This window comes from Artibeus jamaicensis, unplaced genomic scaffold, assembly GCF_021234435.1.
Source record: "Artibeus jamaicensis isolate MK-2021 breed Jamaican fruit bat unplaced genomic scaffold, CSHL_Jam_final scaffold_660, whole genome shotgun sequence".
NCBI classification, from domain to species: Eukaryota; Metazoa; Chordata; class Mammalia; order Chiroptera; family Phyllostomidae; genus Artibeus; species Artibeus jamaicensis.
In genome coordinates, this window is record NW_026522052.1 from 7,471,768 (window position 1) to 7,493,447 (window position 21,680).

At 52.8% G+C, this 21,680-nt stretch overlaps 1 protein-coding gene across 3 annotated transcripts in view; it reads right to left on the reverse strand.

Moving 5' to 3' along the window:
- The window catches only part of KCNJ5 (potassium inwardly rectifying channel subfamily J member 5), a 31,879-nt gene extending 10,711 nt beyond the window's left edge, over window positions 1-21,168 (reverse strand). Inside the window, exons 1-2 of one of the 3 annotated variants that reach the window (XM_053659479.1) lie at window positions 20,907-21,168; window positions 19,074-19,166 (exon numbers count right to left, since the gene is read on the reverse strand). The gene's annotated coding sequence lies outside the window, so the exon portion shown is untranslated. Of the gene's footprint in view, window positions 1-19,073; window positions 19,167-19,696; window positions 19,784-20,906 lie in introns of those variants that run through there. The other 2 variants (XM_053659477.1, XM_053659478.1) reach the window with 2 other exon arrangements.
- Between the last annotated feature and the right edge of the window lie 512 nt (window positions 21,169-21,680).

The following is a 21,680-nucleotide window of genomic DNA, read 5'->3' on the forward strand; positions in this document are numbered from 1 at the left end:
AAGAATGTATCATGGTCCGTGTATTCTACGTGGACTGTGACTCGTATCCACCACAGCCACCAACAACCACCCACCAGGGTAAGATCTCGTCACCTCCGTCACAGAAAGACTATCTGGTTTGCTTGTGCATCATGTCTATTTCTAACAGTCTATTTCCCTGGGTTAGAATGTAAGCTCCACAGGACACAGTTGTGTGTTTTTTTCCCAATACCCAGAGCCTGGCATATTCTATGTTCTCAAAAAGTGCTTCTTGAATAAATGGGTAAATGAATGAGAAAACACCCCCACGGGATTACGCGACACCTGAGCGCCCCAACAAGTAAGCGGCAGAGCTGATATTTGGATTCTTGCTCGCCAGGCCCAAACCTGTGCTCTTTCCTTTTTGCCTCCCTGTCCCCCTTCCTGTTACCTGAGATCTTAGCAGCAGACAGGAGGGAAGGGGCAGGGGGTGCCTGTGCTCACTAACGTGACCAATGGCTGTACAGACCCGCTGTTAAAATTTCTGTTGCAGTAATCCCTCGCCCTCCAAAAAACTGAGGCGGGCAAGTTGTTAATGCCCCAAGACTTTCAAATGGCTGTGAACTTATACGTGAAGTTTAAAAGTAAAACCAGCCTCACAGAGAGAACAGACTGGTGTTGCTGGGGGCAGTGGTGAATAAAATGGGCAAAGGGGTCAAAAGGCACGAACTTCAGTTGGAAGTCCCGAGGACATCCCGTCCGCATGGCGGCAACAGTCAACGGTACTGCTCCGTGTGCTTGAAAGTTGCTCAGAAAACAAGTTCTCATTGTGAGAAAAAAAACCTTATAGCTCTGCACGGTGAAGGGTTACGTGGAGAATAAGTCACCTAGACTTCTCGTGCTGATCATTTAGTAATATGTATGTATATCAAACCATTGTATCCTGCACCTAAAACTAATACAATGATATATGCCCATTGTATCTCAATAAACAATAAATTCTAAAAGGGCTATAAGATGTTTTTGGAGTACAGGCTGCACTTTAAAGAAACTCCCAGAAAGTTGTAGCCCTCGATCTGCTTTTCTGATCATCTGGTCCCAGGTGTTTAAGATGCTTTAAGGAACTAAAAAGCTAGGAGACAGTGTGAGAATCTCTGGGCTAGGAATAGCAGGTTAAGTTTCTGAGTGTCCGCGATCTAGGCACTGTGCTAGGAAATGTACACCCTCATTCATGATCCTCACGACAAGCTATTAGACAAGTGCTGTTATTACCTGTGCAATCTTTAGATGAGGAAAACAAGCTCCAGCAGCAAACCGCTGAGTCAGGTTTGCGGCCTGAAAGTTCGTGGCACCCACCCTCCATGGCCTCCCACCCTCCATGACCTCCCACCCTCCAGGGCCTCCCACCCTCCAGGGCCTCCCACCCTCCATGACCTCCCACACTCCAGGGCCTCCCACCCTCCATGACCTCCACCCTCCATGACCTCCCACCCTCCATGACCTCCCACCCTCCAGGGCCTTCCACCCTCCATGACCTCCCACCCTCCATGACCTCCCACCCTCCAGGGCCTCCCACCCTCCATGACCTCCCACCCTCCAGGGCCTCCCACCCTCCATGACCTCCCACCCTCCACAGCCCACAGAGTGGATGTGTATGGCTTGTGCTTAGACTGATGAGCTGCTCCCTCCAGAAAGTTCTATGAGCTTCTGATCCTGAGAGAAGTCACCTGTGGGGAGACTGTCATTCAGCCTTTCTTCATCTTTATAATCAAGCTCTTCTTGATTCCCAGGTTCTCGCCCTCCCCGGAAACTGTGTCCCTGCTAGAACGACCTGGAAGCATGTTCTCTACGCCGCAGAGCCAGCTGCCTCCCTGACTGCACGAGGGAGCGCTCTCCCACCACGGAGACTCAGAGGAGGCCCGTAGAGCTTTCCCTCTGCTGCCTGGGGGGGGGGGGGTGGCAATTCCAAGACACCCTTTACCATATCCCACGGGGGCTGTTGGTCTCAGACATCCCTGCCCAGTTCCCCTGTGCACAGGGCCACCTGCTCCCTGCTCCGCCATGACAGTTACAAAGATAAACACAGGACGTGCTCCATGTGGCTTTGCAGGGTCGCAGGCACGATTTCGCTCTGCCTCTGGGGAGGGGACCTTTCACTGAAAACACAACAGGAGACACCCAGAAACAGTGAGACTGCTGCAAACCCGAGGCCCTGTGTGGCCCCGGGGACCTCGGCTGTCAGGACGCAGGTGGGAACTGTGGGGAGGGCCGCTGGGGGTTGCCCAGCCCTACGTCACTCAGAGCAGCGTGGCGCCAGGAGCCGGTCCCTGGCTGGGGAACCTGGGAGAACTCGCTCTCCTGCCCTCGGCTCTTTCGGCAAACAGCTTTCTGCTGATTTTCTGCACTGTTTCCTTCTTTATTTTTAAACACACTTCTGTGTATCCTTGTAGGAGAAGGCCTCGTGCGGGCCCACAAACAGGACAAGGTTTTCTAGGACACGTCAGCCCCGGTCAGGAAGCTCTGGCGTCCAGCCGACAGGAAAAAGAGGTTTCCTTCCAATCTGGTGCTGGGACGCATTCTCCGCGTGGGCTGGAGTGGCCTGCAGAAGCAATTCCCCACTCAGCCCAGACCTGGATTCCCACTCAGCTTCCAAGGAACGTGCTCTGTGATCCAAAGACACGGTCCTGTCCTTGCCTCAGTTTACCACTATGAAGTAGGAGTCCTGTCTTCTGCCCGCCCAGCCCTGGGGGGCCTGCGGGGGCCCAGGGAAAGAGTGTCTGACTACAAACATACACATTCATCAACACTCCTTGAAGTTTAATGCAATATTCCATTAACCCCATTTTAAAGACGAAGAAAGAGGCCTGAGCATCTAGGTCAAGTGTAGAGAACACTCCGCTGCCCCACAGTGTGGTTTGCAGGGCAGTGTTGGAGCCGAAAGGCCCGAAGCCGCTACTACCCAGATCTCTTCTGAGAGCAAGTGAAATGCTCCTTTGAGAAATCTTAGCCTCCAGTGCTGTGGGCCCACGGAGAGAAAAGGATACACAGGAACGAGGGAGATTCTTCTGTAAGATTTTCCAGATGCATTCTATTAATGTATGCATCTATTCAGCAAGCATTAGCTGAGGATCCACAGGAGCCCATCTCCTGTGCTAAGAGCTGGAGACGAAGCAGGGAAGGTCGGTGCGCATCCAGCTCTGTGCGGTTTGCGTCCCGGCACCACCCCTGGGAACCCTGGGGTCCTTGCAAACTGCCTGTGTTGGGAGAGGCGGGGGAGGCTGGGACCACAGCTGCTCTCCGCAGAGCCAGGGAAAGGCACCAGCCCCAGCAAACCCTGCTGACCCTCCCCCACCCCCTGGGCGCTCTTCGTCTTTAATCCTTCCCGTGTCCCTGAGTGGGAAGCTGAACTGAGACATGATGAAAGCACCCGGGAAAGACGGAGCTTACAGTCCGACAAAGTGGTGCAGTCTCTTTGATACAAAACCCCAAGTGGAGAAGGAACCAAAAAAGGCAAAATCAAAGGGAAGGATCATTGTGTTTTCAATGACACACCAACGAATGTCGAATCCATTTAAGCAGACTCTGTGCTGAGCATTCCCAGCCCACCTCCCCTCTGCCAAGGGGAAGCTCGGGAAAGTCAAGAGTCATGGTCACAGCCGCTGGACGGGAACTGCACATGGGTGCTGGCAGGGTTCCCTGAAGAGAGCACTGAGTCTCGGACTCCGTTTTCCTACTATTAAGGTGCAAATAGCAGACATCCTGAACAATCTCCTCCTTTCTCCCCTGTACATGCTGGGTCTGAGCCTGCGTGCCCCGAGACTGGGGGTCTGGGATGAGTCTGGAGGGAGAGTGAAGCAAAAGGATGTACTCACATCACCCGCTGAGATAGCTATGTACTGTTCTGTATGAATGCACAGGGCCGTGCTGGGTGTTGAAACATGAAGATACTCTTTTAACAGTGCCCCCAGACCTCCTCCAGGTCACTACACTAAAGTAGTAAAGGTGTTACCAACAGAGAACATACTAAGTCTAGGAAGGCTGAATCCTCAGATGCTCGTAAGATTCGCCTCCAGATTCGGGGACAGGACACTTGCATCATTGGATCATTACGGCACAGGTGACTTTAAGAGAGGGGAATCCTCCTCTTCTGGCTCTAGAGACAGAGGGGGTCATGGAGCAAGAAGCACGGGGGACCGCTTAAGAGCTGAGCACATCAAGGACACGGGGCCCTTCATCCTGCCAGTCACAAAGAACTAAATTCTGCACCAACCACAGGAGCTTGGAAGAGGCCCCGAGTTCCAGAGGGGAAGGCACTGGCCGACCCCTGAGTGTAGCCTGGTGACACCCTGAGCAGAGAACGGAGGTCACCTGTTGTGCCCGCACTGCAGACCCACAGAACTGTGTGCTCACAGACGGGCATTGTTTTAAGCCATTCAATGAAGCCGGTGGTCATTTGTTATGACAGAAATAAAACACTAACCATCTGGAAGCGAGAAACAGGTGACAGTCAGGGAAGTGGACTCTGGCATCAGACCGCCCAGACCCCTGCTCTGCCTTGAGCCGGGGACTCTTGGGGGAGTGACTGCTCCAGGATTTGGTTACTTCACCTGCGAAGCAGAGATGATAGTGGCGCCAACCCCAGAGGGCCACTGCAAAGGTCAGACGGAAGGTGTTACGTACAGGGCCTGGCTTGTCCAAGCTCTCTGAGGTGCTGGCTGTTCTTTTCTATTTGGGGTAGGGTTGGGAGAGGGGAGGGCAGGCCCACCCAGTGCCTCAGGCAATTCAGGGAGGGGGGAGGAGAGCCGCCGGGCCCCCAGTGCCTGCTGTCAGCATGGTGCTTCCTGTCATTCGCCCCCACAAGGGAGGGACTGTCTTCATTTCACAAATGGGGAACCTCAGAGCTTTAATGACTTGCCCAAAGTCTCCCAGCTAATGCCTCGGAGCAGAGCTCCAAACACAGCAGCTCCAGGCCTGAGGTGGAGAAAAACGGTCCCCAACACTGTGTTCCGTGTCTTTGGGATCCTCCTTGCTCTGTTCCCCCAAGAAGCTGGGCTGGAAAAACGAAGAACTTCCTATTTGGCTCTTCTACACTGAGGAAGCCGGTTTAGGGGCGTTTCCCCTGCTCCTGAGCTGCCTCCTCCCCGTGGGACTTGCAGACGCCTTCTCCTCTGCCCTGAGCTTCCTGGGTCCCCACAGGCGCCCTCCCACAGCAGCAGCAGCAGCATGGAGAAGAGGAGCAGGGGAGGTGACCGATGCGACTGGGACTAGGGTTCCCCAAGCACAGAGGCAGGAACCAGGGGTTCCCCGAGCGTGGTGGAAACCAGGAGCTCTGAATGCTGCAGGGGACAGGGGTCCCTGAGGGTGACGACACTGCGGTGAGCTGTTCACAGTGGCCTGGAGGGTGGGATCAAGGGTCCCAGGGCGCCCAGCAGTGAGCCCAGCTTTCCGTGACCCACTTGTCTCCGGAGGCTGTTATGCCACCGATGTCCCTCGGGGTTGGAAAGAGCAGCTCTAGCTGCTTCTCTGCCTCCAGTCCCTGGACAGCTACAGTCAGCTCGCGGAGGATGCTGCAGGCACATCGCTGCCCCCCATCCCACCCCCTTCCTGGCCCTGAGCCCTGGACAGACCCAGAGCTGAAGGGGGCCAGGGGGTGCCAGGGAGTGGACCCAGGGGCCAAGCCCAGAAGCCAGTGTCTGAGCCCCTCTTAGCCAAGGAGGGGTCAGCCAGCGGCTTCAGCCACCCAGAGCCTGCATGTCCAAGCCACACAGATGGGCTTTCTCCTCCCCGGGGGCCAGGCCTGCTTCCAGGCAGCAACATGACCATCCTTACAATGACAGCCACGGCCCTCTTTGTAGTGCGTTCTGAGGTTCAATGGAGAGGAGCTCAGTACTTATGAATCTTTAAAAACCCATCGGGTATTTCATTACCTGAGGTGGGTGTCTATCTTTAATTCCTGGATGTTTTCTGGTTTTACTCTGGGTTCAAAATATGTCCTGGTGACCACACAGGAGACGTAGTGTGGAGCCCACGCAGGCTCAGCCAGCCCACCAGTGGAGCCCCCACTCAGCAGCCCCTGCGGGTGGGCTCAGCGCCCGTGTGGGGTCCGGGGTTCCGATGCCACACCCTAAACCTCAGGGGAGGCCTGCGTGGGGGCGTCACCAGCTGGGAGGACACACAGGATGGGCTGGACGTGAACGTTCCTCAGCATCGCAGATCAGGGCAGGGAGTCACGTCCTAGGCCTGCGGCTTCCTTGACAAAGAGCAAGTGCCCATCAGCAGAGGAGTGGATGGGAAGGTGGTGGTGTGTTTACACTATGCGGCTGTAGAAAAGAAGGCAAGCCCACCCTTTGCAACAGCGCAGAGGGACCTGGAGAACATTGTGCTAAACAAAATAGGCCAGTTGGAGAGAGACAAGTACCATATGATCTCAGTCATATGTGGAACCTAATGAACAAACTGAACTAACACACAAAATAGAAACGGACTTACAGACAGAGAGCAGACTGACAGCTGTCAGAGAGGAGGGGTGTTGGGGGCCTAGGTGAAAATGGTGAAGGGATTAAGCAAAAAAAAACCCCAAAACCTCACAGACAGAGGAGAGTACGGTGATTAGTGCTCTCCACAGAGTGCTGATTGATGGGAGGTGGGAGAGGTGAAGGGGAATAAACGGTGATGGAAGGAGACCTGCGGTGGTGAGCGCACAACACCGTGTATAGATGATGCATCGTAGAACTGTGCCCCTGAAACCTGTATAATTTTATTGACCAGCGTCACCCCGATAATTTTTTTAAAAGGTCAATCTTTACCTTAACTGAGCCTGTCTAATGTCTTTGCGCATCTAAGATAACAAATGTCAGAGAACCCTCCTTTTCCAGGCCCCTCGGGGCACCGGACCACAGAACCCCTCGTGGCCCCACGCCACGCTACCTTGTCCCCTGCCCCATGCCACCTCTGTGTGCTGTAAAGGTTAATTCTGAACTAGCCTGTGCCCACCAATGCAAAAGAAACACTACTTTGCCTTTTTATCCAATCCCAGAGATTTCCCCACTGTGCTTTCTTCCGCCCCGTTAATCTGCCACCATGGATTGCACCTGACCCTTCTTTCGTCTTCTTTGATTTTTAAGTATAAAATAAACTGCAAAACTGCCCTTCTCTGGAGCAGTTTTTCCACTGCGTTGATATTTTGTTTTGCAGCAATTGTCAGTCTGGCCCAAATAAACTAATGGTAACTTCTCTACAGGATGTAGATGCCTCTGGTCCCCAGTCCAGGCCCCGCCCCGGGTACTCCTTGTTAATCAGCAGGGAGCCAGGCAGGCCCAGGCGCCTACCCATAGGTGATTCTAACCAGCAAAGTGGACTAAGGACCAGGGCTCCATTTCCCATGTTCAAGCAGCTCCCGTTAGGGCCGGTGACACGTAGGCAGCAACGGTGTGACAGACAGGCTGGGGAGCAGCTCCGCATCCTGCTGAGGTAGGGTGTGAGGAAGAGTCAGGCAGGTCTTCCTTGGTGGGGGGGGCCTTCCTGATCTCAGAAGCCCGAGAGTGGACAGTACTGTACCAGCAGCTTACCTATGAAGCACCCACTGTGTGCCTTCCCCGGGGCTGGGTGCTTTTTGGGTACTGGCTTTTTTACTACTTAGATGAATCTGTTAAGTCTGCCTCATCAGCCTCATTCACAGATCAGCCAGGCGGAGGGATTTAGTGACTCAGTTACTAAATAGCACGACCAGGGATGTCTGACTCCAAAGGCAGCCACCACTGCCCCCAAGCCAGCTTTTCCTCCACCACTGGGGTCTGAATAGGTCACCGGTGGTTCAGAGCCTCTGTAGGGCTCAGGCTAAGAAGACAGCCTGATGGCCCATCTCGGTCAGTGCCAGGAAACCAGTGTGCGATTCCTGCTATGCTGGTGGTACCTACGCTGTGCTTTGGCCCTGGGGCCTCCCCACCCTGCCCCAACCCCCATTCCTGCTGGGCCCTGAGCCCTGCCCACCCTCCTGACTTCCTCCAGAGCTGGAAGCGCTCCCTTCATGCTTACAGCTGCTCCCCAACTTCTTTCAACGACAGCAATATTTGGTCCCACAGGTCGCTAACTGCTTCAAGGAAACAGGGTGTCCACATGTCCCAGCTAACATCTATTGTTCTGGAATAACTGCGGAGGGCCCCACTGATTCCTGGAAGTGTCTGCTTGAACAATACAGCCTCTTATATGGAAGGTGTGCCTGACTGTCAGGAGTGGGGGCAAAGACCTCGTCACTCCTGAGTCTTTCAGCAGAGTGGGTGGGCATGCTGTAGTAACCAGGACCCCTGAGCTCGGTACCAAACTCTGCACCTACAAAGGCGGATGAGTGAGGCAAGAGAATAAAGCTGCTGCTTTTTCCCACCCAGACACACTGCAGATGCTGACTGATCAGAGGACACACTTTTTCCTATTTTTATTCAAATATAAGCTCATCTCAGACTTTTGTTTTCATATTTTGAATAGAGAAAAATATTTTAGAAGGTATCATTCCCTTCATTTTAAGAAAAGCAATGATATGAATGCATGGTAAGTGCAACAAAACTTGCTCTGGGTTGCGGGCCACAATAGGGAGTGGTGGGGACTGGGGTAAGCTGAACACACATGAAATTGTCAAGGGCCCACTGCTAGTAATGTAGCCCCTTGGTGTGGAAGCTTTCCCCGTGCAAGAATGTGGGGCTGGTGCTGGAAGATCTGCCACTTTCCTTTTGCAGAAAAGCTACAAACAAGGGCTTTTAAACTTGAAATCCCACTCTTTCAAACATTGACAACTCATTCATCAGTTTTTGAAACAGTGAGCTAGACTAAGAAAATACATCTGTGAGTCAGCCTGACAGCTGCCAATTTATACTCCTGGGCTCCTGAGTCAGAGAGGCTCTTCCTCACACACGCACGTCAGGCTGTGCTTTGAATTATGCTGAGCATGGTGTTAGGAGTCAAGGCAACGTCAATAAATTCTCCGCCCAGCTTTCCTGTTGCACTAATGCCATGAACGCAACCTACTGGTGCGCAGCACAAAGGAAGCCAGAGGGCCGAGCTGGGGCCCACACAGTGGCAGAGTGAGGGGACAAGGGGCTGCTCCCTCATCCCACCACCCTGGTTGCCATGGTCCCAACCAGTCCTGGCTCTATGTCCACAGCCTTGCTCTCCCTACTCCCCACGGTCCATTCCATCCCCCAGGTGGCCGCCATGACCGTCCTCCTGTGACTGTCCCACCCCTTCTTACGGTGTGTCATCTGCCTGGCTGCCTTCTCTCCTTCGACTGCACCCCTTGCAGACACACTGCTGGGAGCAGTACTGGGTGAGCATACAGCCCTCATCTCACTGGTAGAAGTGGTTCTCAACAGGGAGAGATTTCTGACTATAAATACTTCAAAGAAGGTGGCGGGAGCTCCGTCTCTGGAGGAGGGTGGGTCAGGTCTCCTCCAGAGCTGCTGCTGGCGCAGATGTCAGCATGCTGAGGACCAGCCTCGGGGACATCCTGGGAAGATAGGCCTGTGGAGCTGGGTGAGGGGAGTGGAGATAAGACCATGCGGGCTGGTTTTCATGCCCAGGATGCTTCTCGCTGACATGGGTTCCTGAGAGTCCAGGGAATGTGAGCTCCTCGTATCTCTGCTCCTAGCTGAGTCCCCGAGAAAGGGGATTCTGTCCAGGTCTGCCAGAACCGAGGTGAAGGTCAGTGCCTCTGTCTCTGGAATGCAGAGTGTTGCATGGCTGTGTGAGGGGGAGTGTGTGCCAGGAGCACAGGGTGAGGGGCTTTCGGTGGCACATGGAGCCGGGCAATGTGGAGGGAGGAACAGGCTGTGTCAGACGAGACACTTCATCACCAGCGGTGTCCCCGCACACTGTGTCCCTGACTGCTGAGCTGCTAGGGCCTCTGCAAGGGAGCAGCCAGGAGAGGCAGGGGACAAGGGCCCTGATGCTCAGCACGACCATCCCTGGGGCCTCAGTCTCTCCTCCTCGGGCACCTCTGGGGCTGTCTCAGGTCCTCAGCATGTGGGGAGGGGGATTCTTGTTCAGAGCAGAGTCAGGGTGAGGATGTGGCTGTGGGACTTAGCTTGCTCCTCAAGTGACCCAGCCATCCCGCGCTCTGACTCAGAGACGCCCATCTGTGCCGCTTTCCCTGTGCCCTTTGCCCTCTGTCTGCTTCTGTTCGAAACATGTTCGATGTAGTTCCTGCAGCAGGTTGCACGGACTTGGTTTTCTTTGCTGAAAATCGCCAGGAGTGACATTTCTGTGTGTGTTCCTCTGTACTAGCTGCCTCACCTACATTAAGTCACTTATTCGCCTCAGCTACCCCGTGGAGGGAGCACCGTGCGCCCATTTTACAGATGTGGAGACCGAGACTCAGAGGAGGTAGGGCACTGGTTCGAGTTCACACGGCAGAAAAACAGCAAGGCCTGGCTTGAACGACACTGGCCTGACTGCAGAACCCACGCTCTCCCCTTGATGCCACCAAAGCCCAGAAACTGTAGCACGAAACTGTGCTACGATTCCAAATTACAGTCCTGACTCTTCTGGCTCCGAATGACACATTTCTCCATAGGTCCCCACGCCAAGTCTCTATCCTATATACGAAGTGGGAATATCCCCAGGAATCAAAATATCGATGTCTGCCATTTTGCCAGAAAGATCTTACCCTGCCAAATCCAGTAGAACGCACTTGACCCCTTAGCTAAATCATCACAGGTTAAGAGCAGGTGTGAGGTAAGAAATGACACCAGTATTGTTATTACATGGAGTTGCTATGGAATGGTAGTGGCAGCTGGCCCCACGGTAGGGTCCTTTCTTCAGAACTCTGGGACTCCTATGAGATCGGTCCCAATTTGCAGCTGGATGCTGTGGTTGCCTAGGCACATGAGCGCAGGCCGACCCCCCCAGGAGATGACCCTGCGGGCACAGAGGCACTGACCGTGAAGGGTGATGTAATACAATCACTGAGAGGTTTAACCCTAGGTCTAGCAGGTGGCCCTGACTCCCAGCTGTGCAGGGGTGGGGGCCAGGCAGTGCCACAGGGGCCACCAGGAGGCGAGGCTGGGGCCTTCGCAGCGTGGCAGCCCGGGCAGGGGGAAGACCACTGGAAGCCCGTTCAGTCGCATCCTCAGAGGCTCCTCTGCCACCCTTCCAAGGGAGGAGTAAAACCTCGTGTGTTATTTGATGGCATCTGGAGAGAAACGCGTGCCCTGCCAGAAGTGCTGTGGGTGACTCCCATGCTTACTTTGCCATTAAATAAACAGGAATACTGAATGTTCACGACAAAGATGAAAAGGAAAAAGGAGGGGGATTAAATGGTGTTTCACTTAAGGGTTTTTAAAGGAAGGGAGAATTCTTGTCTGAAATGGCAGCACACAGATCTGCCATTGGTTTGAGAAAAAATAATACAGAGACAAAAAATAATTTTGAGGGCATTTAAAAGATCCACTTGGGTATATCTAAATGAGTCCAGATATACTCTGCATTTTTTAAATCCTTACCTGAAGACATGTTTTTTTTTTAATTGATTTGAGAGGCAGAGAGAGAGAAACATTGACCGGTTGCCTCTCACATGTGCCTAACTGGGAATGGAACCTGCAACCTAGGCATGTGCCTTGACCAGGATTGAACCTACAGCCTTTTGGTGTATGGGATGACGATCCAACCAACTGAGCCACTTGACCAGGGCTATTTAGCAATTTTTAAAAGGGCAAAATAGGCCTAATTCAAGGTATGAAATATCGACTTGAAAGTCTTAGTCACACAGGAGTACTTTTCAAGCCATTTAACATTTCACATGTGGCTAATGGTTGAGTAGGACGCGTGTGGAACAGGCTATCAGCCTGCGACTAAGGTTCCCAAACTCGTTTGGCTCTCACTTGCTTGAGACGAAATATTTCACTTCCCTCCTTGGCAGCGGCTGTGGGCCACTCATGGGGTCATTCCTGCGACTCAACCTAATCCTTCCGTAGCCCGGGCTCCCTGGCCACGATCCAGATGCTCTCTCCCGAGCCTCCGTTGAAGATGTATGCAAAATTACAAACAAAAGGGCATGAAAATCAAACTAATTCATTTCATCTTTTCCAGGTTTGCAGCTGTTTATGCAGGACTTTTCCTTTTAAACCTGTTGTCTCTTTGAAAGTGAGCAGCACAGTTATGCTACATTCTCTTCATTATCAAACTGCACTGTGGGTAGGTATTCTGCATTAAATAATAAAGGAAATTAATAATTAAATCAGAATGCAAAACCACTTATTTCCTCTCTCCCACCCAAGGGACAAATTTCCTGGGCAGGCAGGTGCCTGTTTACTGATGGCGATAAGGGAAGAGGAGATGGGAGGGGTGTGGAGAGGACAGCACCAGGGGAGCAAGGTGGTGTGAGTACGAATAGACTTCTGTGCAAATTAAAAAGGTGGGTGTGGCAGAAGGTATGTGAGATAGTGAGAAAGGAGCAGGGGCCCGGGAATAATAGATACAATTCTAGTGATTGTAGCTGAAATCTCCTGGGGCTCATCATCCACCAGATTGCATTTTAAATGCTTTACGTGTATCGATTCATTTCATTATTTCAGAAAAGACATGAGATGGGTTCTGTTTTCCCCATTTAATAGATAAAGAAGGTGAGATAAAGATGTGTGAGTAAACTGCTAGTGCTGTTGATCTGGGTGTGAACTCAGGGTGACCAGCGCTAGAGTCAAACTCCAAGTTTAAGAAAAACAAGGAGAGTCCTGCTGTAGCTCAGTGGATTGAGTGCAGGCTACAAACCAAAGGGTTGCCGGTTTGATTCCCAAACAAGGCACATGCCTGGGTTGCGAACCAGGTCCCCAGTGGGGTTCACCAGAGAGGTAACCACACATTGATGTTTCTTTCTTTCTCTTTCTCTCCCTTCCCCTCTCTCTACATAAATAAAATCTTTACAAAAAGAAAAGAAAAGAAAACCAGGGAGAAGAGAACTGACTGGGTGAGCCCAAATGAGACAAATATCCAGAGAGAATGAATCAAAGATGAAAAGGTCAGTGGGATCAGAGAAGACTGGAGGGAAGAGAATCAGAATAAGGGGTTGAGAACGAGAGAACGGCGCAGAGACACGGCCATGAACGTGGGCATCAGAATGAGAGCTGGGAAGAAGAAAAGCGTCGGCCAAAGGGAAAGAAGTCATCGGACTCCTACCGCCAGACGGATGCCTCTGCTGTGCTGCCTTATTTGCCCTTTTCCAGGTCAGTTCAAGGCAGTACCATTAGACCCACTTTACAGGAAGTAAAACGAAGATCTGAGAAACCGAGTGAGATGCTCAAGGGCACACAGTTGGTCATGCCAGATCAAAGAAAACCGCTGTTAACTGTGAATGCTGATGACAGAAATCAAAGAATATCCAGATAAATGGAGAGACAAGCTATTTGTGGATGGGAAGATATAACACAGTAAAAATGTCAATTCTTCTGAAACTGACATACAGAGTTAATGTATTTTTGATAAAAATCACGCAAAGTTTTTTTTGCAGCTATAGATAAGATTATTCTAAAATCTATATAGCCCTAGCCAGGTAGCTCAGTCAGTTGGAGCATCGTCCAAACACCAAAATGTTGCAGGTTCCATTCCCAGTCAGGGCACGTACCTTGGCTACAGGTTCAATCCCTGGTCGGGGCGTATATGAGGGGCAACAGATTGATGTCTCTCTCTCTCTCTCCCTCTTTCATCTCCCCTGTCCCTTCCTCTATCTCTAAAATCAATTAGAAAACAACATATCCTTGGGTGAGGATTAGAAAAAATAAAGTCTACATAAAAAGTCAAAGGAACTAGAATAGGTAAAACAATTTTGAAAAGAGAATAAACTACACAGAAGCAGTTCGCTCAGTCATAAAACTCATTGCACAGCCAGGACGGTCTGGACCGTGCGGTGCTGGCAGGGGGCAGACACGCAGATCAGCCACGCGGGACAGAGAGCCCAGAGCAGGTCTTCACAGACAGGCCCCACCGGCTTTTGGCAAAAGTGCCAACGGGGTTCCGTGGAGGAAAGACAGTCTTTTCAACAAACGGAGTGGAAGCGGGGGCAGCTGGACATCACAGGCAAGAAAGGGATCTTCGGCCCTTTAAGTCGCAGACTTCAATGAACTCCGAGTAGGTCATGAACTTAAATGTAAAGGATACAACTATGAAACTTCTAGAAAAAAATGTGGGGGAAACTCTACGAGATTGCAGCAGGCAAAAAGTTCAAGTTAAAGCCTGATCCATAAGAGAAAAAAAACTGATAAATGTGGACCTCATCAAAAATAAAAAACTTTGCTCTGAAGAAGGCCCCGTTGAAAGATGAAAAGACAAGCTTTGCAAATGACAAGTTTGACAAGGGCTGGTAACCAGAATCTAGGAAGGACTCTCAAAACTCAGCAGTAAAACAGACAAACAATCCAATTAGGAAATGGGCAAAAGACATGAAGGGACATTTGGCTGAAGAAAGTCGATGGAGGGCAAATAAGCACAAGGAAGAGATCATTAGCCGCTAGGGAAACGTGAATTAAAACCACAGGGAGACATGTCTGCTCATCTATCCAAACGGTTAAACTGAAGAAAGGGCCACGACCGCACACGCTGGCGGGGATGTGGAGCAGCTGGCTCACTCCGACGTTTGGTGGGATGTACAACGGTGCAGCCACTATGAAGAGCTCTGACCGTTTCTCGAAGGAAAAAACCCTAAACATTTAACTACCACGCGAACCATCAGTTGCACTTGGACACTCATCCCAGAGAAACGCAAACTCAGGGTCACACCGGGAAGCAGCGCACAGACACCGACGGCGGCTTTACGTACAAATGCTCCAAAATGGAAACAAGCCGAGTCTTCCGGGGGCTGAGCGGCGGAGAGCACGGAGGCGCACCCGTGCGGTGGGACATTGTACAGCCACTCACACACCTCCACACACACCGACCAGGGCGAGTCTCCGGAGGATTGCACGGAGTGAAAAAAGATCGATCACACTCACAGCCTGTATCATTCTATTCCGTAGAACACTCTACAAAGATTGCAGTAATGGAGAAGAACAGATTAGCGGTTGCCAGGGATTTAGGAGGACGTGGCGCGGGGGTGGTGGTGGGGGGAACGGTAGGTGTGGCCACTATAAAGAAGGCAACAAGACCTTCGTGGTGAGGAAAATACCGTGTTTTGTTCCGAAGTCCTCCTCCCCCTCACCTCTGGCAACCACAGATCTGATCTCTTTTTCTGAGTTTTCTGTTTTTGTTTGATTCCGTCTAGAAGGGGGAATTATACAGCATTTGTCTTTCCGTATGACTTAGCACAAAACCCTCCAGTCCACGTTGCTGTCAATGGCAGGTTTTCATTCTTTATGGTTGAAGAATATTCTGTTATATGTACGAGTATAGCAGTGTGTGTATATATGCATATATATGAATAATGTTATACATGTATTTAATGCATGTACGATGTGTATGTGCGTGTACTGGATATGTGTGTGCACAGACTCCATGTCTTGGCGGTCGTAAACAGTGCTGCTGAGAACATGAGGTGCGGGCCTCTCTCTGACAACGGTTTTCTTTCCTTTCAACAAATTCTCAGAAATGGGATCCCTGGGTCACAAAGTCATTCTGTTTTTAATTTTTGAGGAACCTCCATACTGGTTTCCACAGCGGCTGCACCAGTTGACGGTCCCACCAACGGTGGTGGGCTTCCCTTCCCCCCACACCCTCCCAGCATTTACTTCTTGTCTTCTTGTCACAGGGGCCAGGTGACAGATATCTTATTGTGGTTTTGATTTGCGTGGCCCTAATGATTAAGAATGCTCAGCATCTTTTCATATGCCTGGAAAAAACTCTCTCCAGGTCTTCTGTCCACTTTTTAGTTAGATTCTTCTGAAAAGTTTTTTTGCTATTGAGCTGTATGAGTTCTTTATGCATTTTGGATTAGAAACCCCTTCATAGACGTGTGGCCTGCAAATATTTCCCCCATTCTTTAGGTTGTCTTTTCATTTTGTTGATTGTTTCCTTTTGCTATGAGGAATGTTGTATGCCAACTCTTGGTGGATTTTGATATAAAAACTATAGCTTCGCAAAATGTCACCACTGAGAGAAACTGTGTAGATAACATAGGAGAACTCTACATTATTTCTTACAGCACATGTGACCCCATAGTTATCTCGGAGGAAACGTTTAATAAAAAGTAAAAGAGTGGGGGCGGTAGGAAAGGACTGGGACTAAAGGACATTTAGGGCACAGAGAAGGAGTGAGAGCAAGAGACACAAACGAAGTAAAAGGGGAGGGTGCAAACTGAGAAGAAAAAGAAGGGGGAAAAAGAAGTAAAATGGGACTGAGTGTGAGCCCTTAAGAAACTGGGAAATCCAACGCAGGGGGGTAAGTCCGCCAGGGCCTGCTCAGGGCCGCGGAAGCCGGCCCCTCCCGGCCCCTCCTTCGGGCGCCCTACTCTCTTCTGCCATCCTCACCATCCCTCCTGTTTTCCAACCCCCGGGAAGCCTTCTCTGGTTCTCCGCGGCCCTCCTTCCGCCCTCCTTGCACCTCTCTCCTAGCACTGACCCCGATGCCGTAACTGTTCACGGGCACCCCTGCCTGCCCCGTTGGTGTGGGAGGGCCATCTGACACAGGGTAGGAGGGTAGGCGGAGGGCCCATACCCATTGCTGAAGGAATATCTGAGTGACTTTAAGTTCATCCAACACAAAGGGCGCTTTCCGAAGTGACTGAGGCAACCTGACTCGGGACTGGGTGGGCGGGAACGACCCCGATGCCCAGGGGGTCATTCTGCCTTGGCCCTGGTTAGCCAGTGGTCATCGTCTTGGTTTGTAAGTGTCCCTGGAAGCCAGGCACCTGCGGGACCTCTTGTCCCTGCTGGATGGCGAGCTTCCTGGAGCAGAGGCAGCGCTGTTCCTGCCGCTGTTCTGACCCTCCTCCTGGGCAGCCTTTAAGCACTGGGGCTGGATAGCACGATCTTGGGAGGGGAGCAGGCTCCAAGGACGAAGCACAGGACACAGGCTTGTCCCCAGATGCCACTTCTCCACTCTAGCTCTTCCCCTCCCTCTCCTTCATGAACAGCGAGGAATAATGTTAGATGATGGCATCAGAGCCTTACCTGCCTTTTTATCCGCACCCCAGGACATGCCCATTGACTTTAGAGACGGGGGAAGGGAGGGGGAAAGAAACATCGATGTGAGAGACACACTGATCGGTTGCTCGTCGGGGTGCTTCTCGTCTGCACCCTGACTAAGCGTGTACCCTGATGGGAATCAAACCCGCCACCCTTCAGCTTATGAGATGATGCTCCAACCAACTGAGCCACATGGACCAGCGCAGAGAAGCCACAGGGGCGGCAGCACACCCCACCCCCAACCACCGAGTCACAGGAGATGAGAGTGGGAGACTGAAGGCTTGTCACGAGTGCCCCTGTCCTCCCCCTCCATGTCCCTTTTCAGCCCCAGCCCAGCCTCCGGCCACCACATAGGTTGACCCTTGGTGACTAGGAAGTGCTGTTGCCACCTGCCAGACTGGTCGGATTCTTCCTGACCTTTGCCCCCACAGCCCACTCTGGATTCGAATGACAGTGGAACTTAACATTTGCGCACCAGCCAAGATCTCCAGGGTCATGTGTTAAAGATTTGGCCCTGACATTTAACTTAACACGGCTGTTGGCAAGGGCCGCTGCCAGCCTGCGCGCGGGAGCCCAGAATAGCTCACTTATCAGAATGTCGGGGAGGAGGGGCTGGGTACGTTGTGCTGCGCTGTCGGGCCACTGGACCGTCCCCCCGGCAGCCTGGGTCTCGGGAAGAGGGAGCTGCCCTCTCTGGGTCAGAACAGTTCCGGAGGAAGCGTTCCACGAGTATCTTAGAATGACACATTTAGGTGTTTTCTTTTTCTTCCCAATGTCTCCCTATAATGCTTTGCATCTGAACTCACTTTCTTCTTATCTTGTCTTTAGGAAAAACAGAGAAAGTCCTCCACGGGTGACCACTGTCTCAGCAGACACCTGACCGTAGGCCCTCCCTTAGCGACACTGGCAGCCCTCGATGGCCTGCCGGTGGCTCCGACACAGCGAAAAGGGCTCCTTCCTGCTCCCGAATCGACTCCCGGACTCTGCCTCCCTCTCCAGGGCCCTCCTCCCCCACCCTAACTATGTATGGCTCAGAAAATGCAAGCTTTTGAGAACATTCTCCTTAGTGGAAGGCATAATCCTGCTCCAATGACCACATTCCAAGGTTTTCAAAAATTAATTATTCCTGGCACATTATAGGTGATCAAATAAAGGCATTGCTGAGCTGATTTAAAAACAATAACTAGAAGTAGACGTGGTTTTTGAGTACGTGAATGCTCAGTATGTCCTTTGTGACTTTGCCCACAGAAGCATGGAGAACCAGGTCATTTTGGGAGTAAATGGTAAATGCAGAATGGGCGCTCCAGTTCGCTCTAGTTCTCCTGTGTGCCGTAGGGTTAACTGCATCACAGGGGACCGGAGCCCCTTCAGGACGAGAATCCTGGCAGGCGCTTGCAGAAAGCCCACAGGGACGGCGCTGCACAGTCTGCCGGGGGCAGCGCGGCTGAGAGGATGTCCGTGGCAGAGTCATGCTGACGTTTCTGCCAGACCCGGAGAGGAAAGGGTCCTGTACCTCACAGGATATGCTCCCAGCCACAGGGACACGCATGATGGGGATCCCACCGGGACCCAACTTCATCCCTGAGAGAGGAGGCAGTGAGCTTCCTGCAGCCCCTTCAAGGCTCACACCCCCCCTGCACCCTCCCCCCGGCTGCTGCCCGATGGCTCTCACTCATTCTCTGTTTAATGCAGGTGGGCTGCTTAATGAAGAGACTCCACCTGTGAGGAGTGCCAGCAGGGAACAGTGGCTTTTGGAGGGGACAGGAGCACCTGTGTCGGGGTGATTCCTTTACTGTTGCTGAGCTGGGGAGTGAACCTAGTAGGGCTGTGGGGAGGATGGCCAGCACTGCGCTTTCACGGAATGTGCAGGAAAGTTCTCTGTGTGATCATTTCTTTTCCAGAGGGGGCCCTGTCGCTGTTCTAGTAATTTATGCCACTATTATAATTATTATCAATCTCATAATTAACAGAGTCTGACAAGTAATAAACACTTGATAAATGCCCCCCACAACCCCCTCATACCTTGCCAGGTAAAAGAGGCCTTGTTTTTCTAGCCTTAGGTTGTGAGTCTGTACCTTGTGGACTTGGCGGCCGAATGTCTGGGTACAGGATGCTCTGGGGCGTTGGGATAAAGTGAGGTGGAGGGAGGAGGAGCGGAAAAAGCAGTGGGTGGGAGAGGAAAGAATAATCCCATCACATACAGAAAACACTTCAGCTCACATAGTAGGCATTCAGTGAGTGACAATTCCTTGATATTATTGCCAAGAAGCGGACCACCTGCACCCTGGTACCCCCACGGAAAGGGGGCTTGAAACCTCTGCACAGAGTGACGCCATCCCCAATCGGATCCACGAGAGCCACAGTCTGAGATCCCAGTGGACCTGGCCAAGCTTTCGGTGTCATAGCCCAGCCGGGCGCCTCTCCTCTCTGGCCGCAACATCGCTGCCCCTACTGGGGTCGCCCCCCAGGCGTTGGGAAGCCCTGGCCTCTCTCAGGCAGCTGGCAGGGTTCGCAGCCGGGTCCCAGGCACAGACACGGATTTGGGAAGGCCAGAACCCCTTCCAAGGTTAGTGTTGGGTGGTGGGAAAACTCTGGATTTGAAGCCAGAGGACGAGGGTTTAGACATTAATAGCGCTGCCACTTACTAGTGCCTGGAACACTCTCAGCCTCGGTGTCAGCGATAAAGCCGGTGCATTAACTGGCCTCTGCCTTGGGGCTGGCGTCCAGACTAAGTCTGAGTGTCCAGCTCGGTACTTGGCGCCATAAGTATTAGCTTCTCTTGCTGCCTCGTTCCCACATGCAAAGTGCTTTGTGAACCAGAAGGCCCTAGGATGCGCAGCTTAGTGAGAAAAAAACAGTTTGTCTGGAATCAGACCCAGGTGGGGATCTCACGTGTAGGTCATGTGCATTCGAAAGTTACTCAGCCTCGTGACACTGCGATTTCTCGCCTGTAGACTCGGGGTGATAATATCTGTCCCATTAAAAGGAGCAAAAGAGAGCAAAGTACTTGGCACAGCCTGACACAAATCAAACCCTTGTGTACCTCGTGTACCCACCCATCTTCTGGTGTTGCAAAACTGATCTCACCTGACCCCTGACCTGAAGTTTGGGGTAGGCCCTGGACCGCTGAGGGTCAGATGCAGTCTGGAAACCTGGGCTACATGCAGACTACTCTCCAGGGAGATCCCTGGGTCCGGGGAAATGGGGACCACGGCCATGCCCTTCCCTATTCCCTCTCCCCGCACTTGGCCTGGACTCCTGGCCTTTCTGAACCATTTGACACATGTTTACAAAGAGATAGGGAGGTGTGCGGGAGGTGACCGGGCAGCAAGCGCGGGCAGAACAAGGCCATGCAATGCCTTTGGCCAGGCTTGAAAGAAAGTGAGATGAAGCTGGGGGTCTAAGGCTGATGGAGCTCCCCCCCACCCCCACTCTGCTCCCCCACCCCGCCCCCCTATCCCACAACCCTGCCCTCTCCACCCCCACCTGAAGGCACAGCCAATTCCTAGGAAAATATGCCCCTCTCACACTGCCCTGGCCTCTCACACCACCGAGGGGGGCGTAGGGGTGGGCAGGTACCCCCACTCTGGCACCAAAACAGCCTTACAGTCCGATGAACGAGGAACTCCCCAGCCCAAGGCTGCCCAGCCGCGGGCTATGGAGAGCTCACGTTTCCCGGCTGAACTTTGGACCCACCCTAAACCCTTCCCTGCTCCCCCCCACCTCCCGTTCTCAAGCAGGCTGGTGACTGATTAAAGCCAGTTGCTAGGGACACCGGGCGCCCTGACAGTGCCGTCCTGCCTTCCAGTCTGCTGAGCTGGGGGAGGAATGGAGGAGGAAAAGAAGACAACTTACTTGTTGCGATGGTAGCTTCCAAGTGCCACTGACGCTAACTTCTGGGGTGTCCCTCAGAGGCGGGGCCAGGGGAGGGGTGGGTGGCGCTCAGGGCCTTTGAGGGGACGCTGCAGCCCCAGCCATGACCGTGGCCTCAGACCCTGCCTAGAGCCTCTCCCTGTGCAGGTCCTGTTGGCAGAGGCTTCTAAGCCATCCTGTCCCTTCGTCGCCAGCCCCTCAGTCACTCCCTCCTCCAGCGAGAGGAACCAGAGGCTCTCTCTCTCTCTCTCTCTCTCTCTCTCTCTCTCTCTCTCTCCCCCTTCCTCCCCTCCGCCCTCTTCTCTCCCGGGTTCTCCTCCCCTTCTGCCCCCAGTACAGACGGGTCTCCGAGCAATAAGGTGTAATAACCGATTTAAAGGGCCCCAGGCAAAGGCAGCGGGGGTGGGGTGGAGAGTGGGGGGGTTCCCACGTGACCAGGGGATACCAACAGTTCTGAATGACTGGGAGCCTGGGAGGTGCAGAGATAACCCGAGGGGACCGCGGCCGGGCGGATCCTCGTCCCCTCCCCCAGGCTCCGGCCACCACTCCCCCAGGCCCCCACCCACTCCTCTCCGCGGCTGTACTGGGTGTGCCTCCGGCCGCTCCTGCGGAGGCAAAGGACGGAGGACTCTGCGCACGCGGGGGCAGGTGTGAGCGTGTGTGCATGTGCGTGTGCGCCCGCAAGTGCAGGTGTCAACGTGTGTGTGCACCTGAGTGTGAGAGCCCGTGCTTAGGGGTGCGGTGGGGCCGACGGAA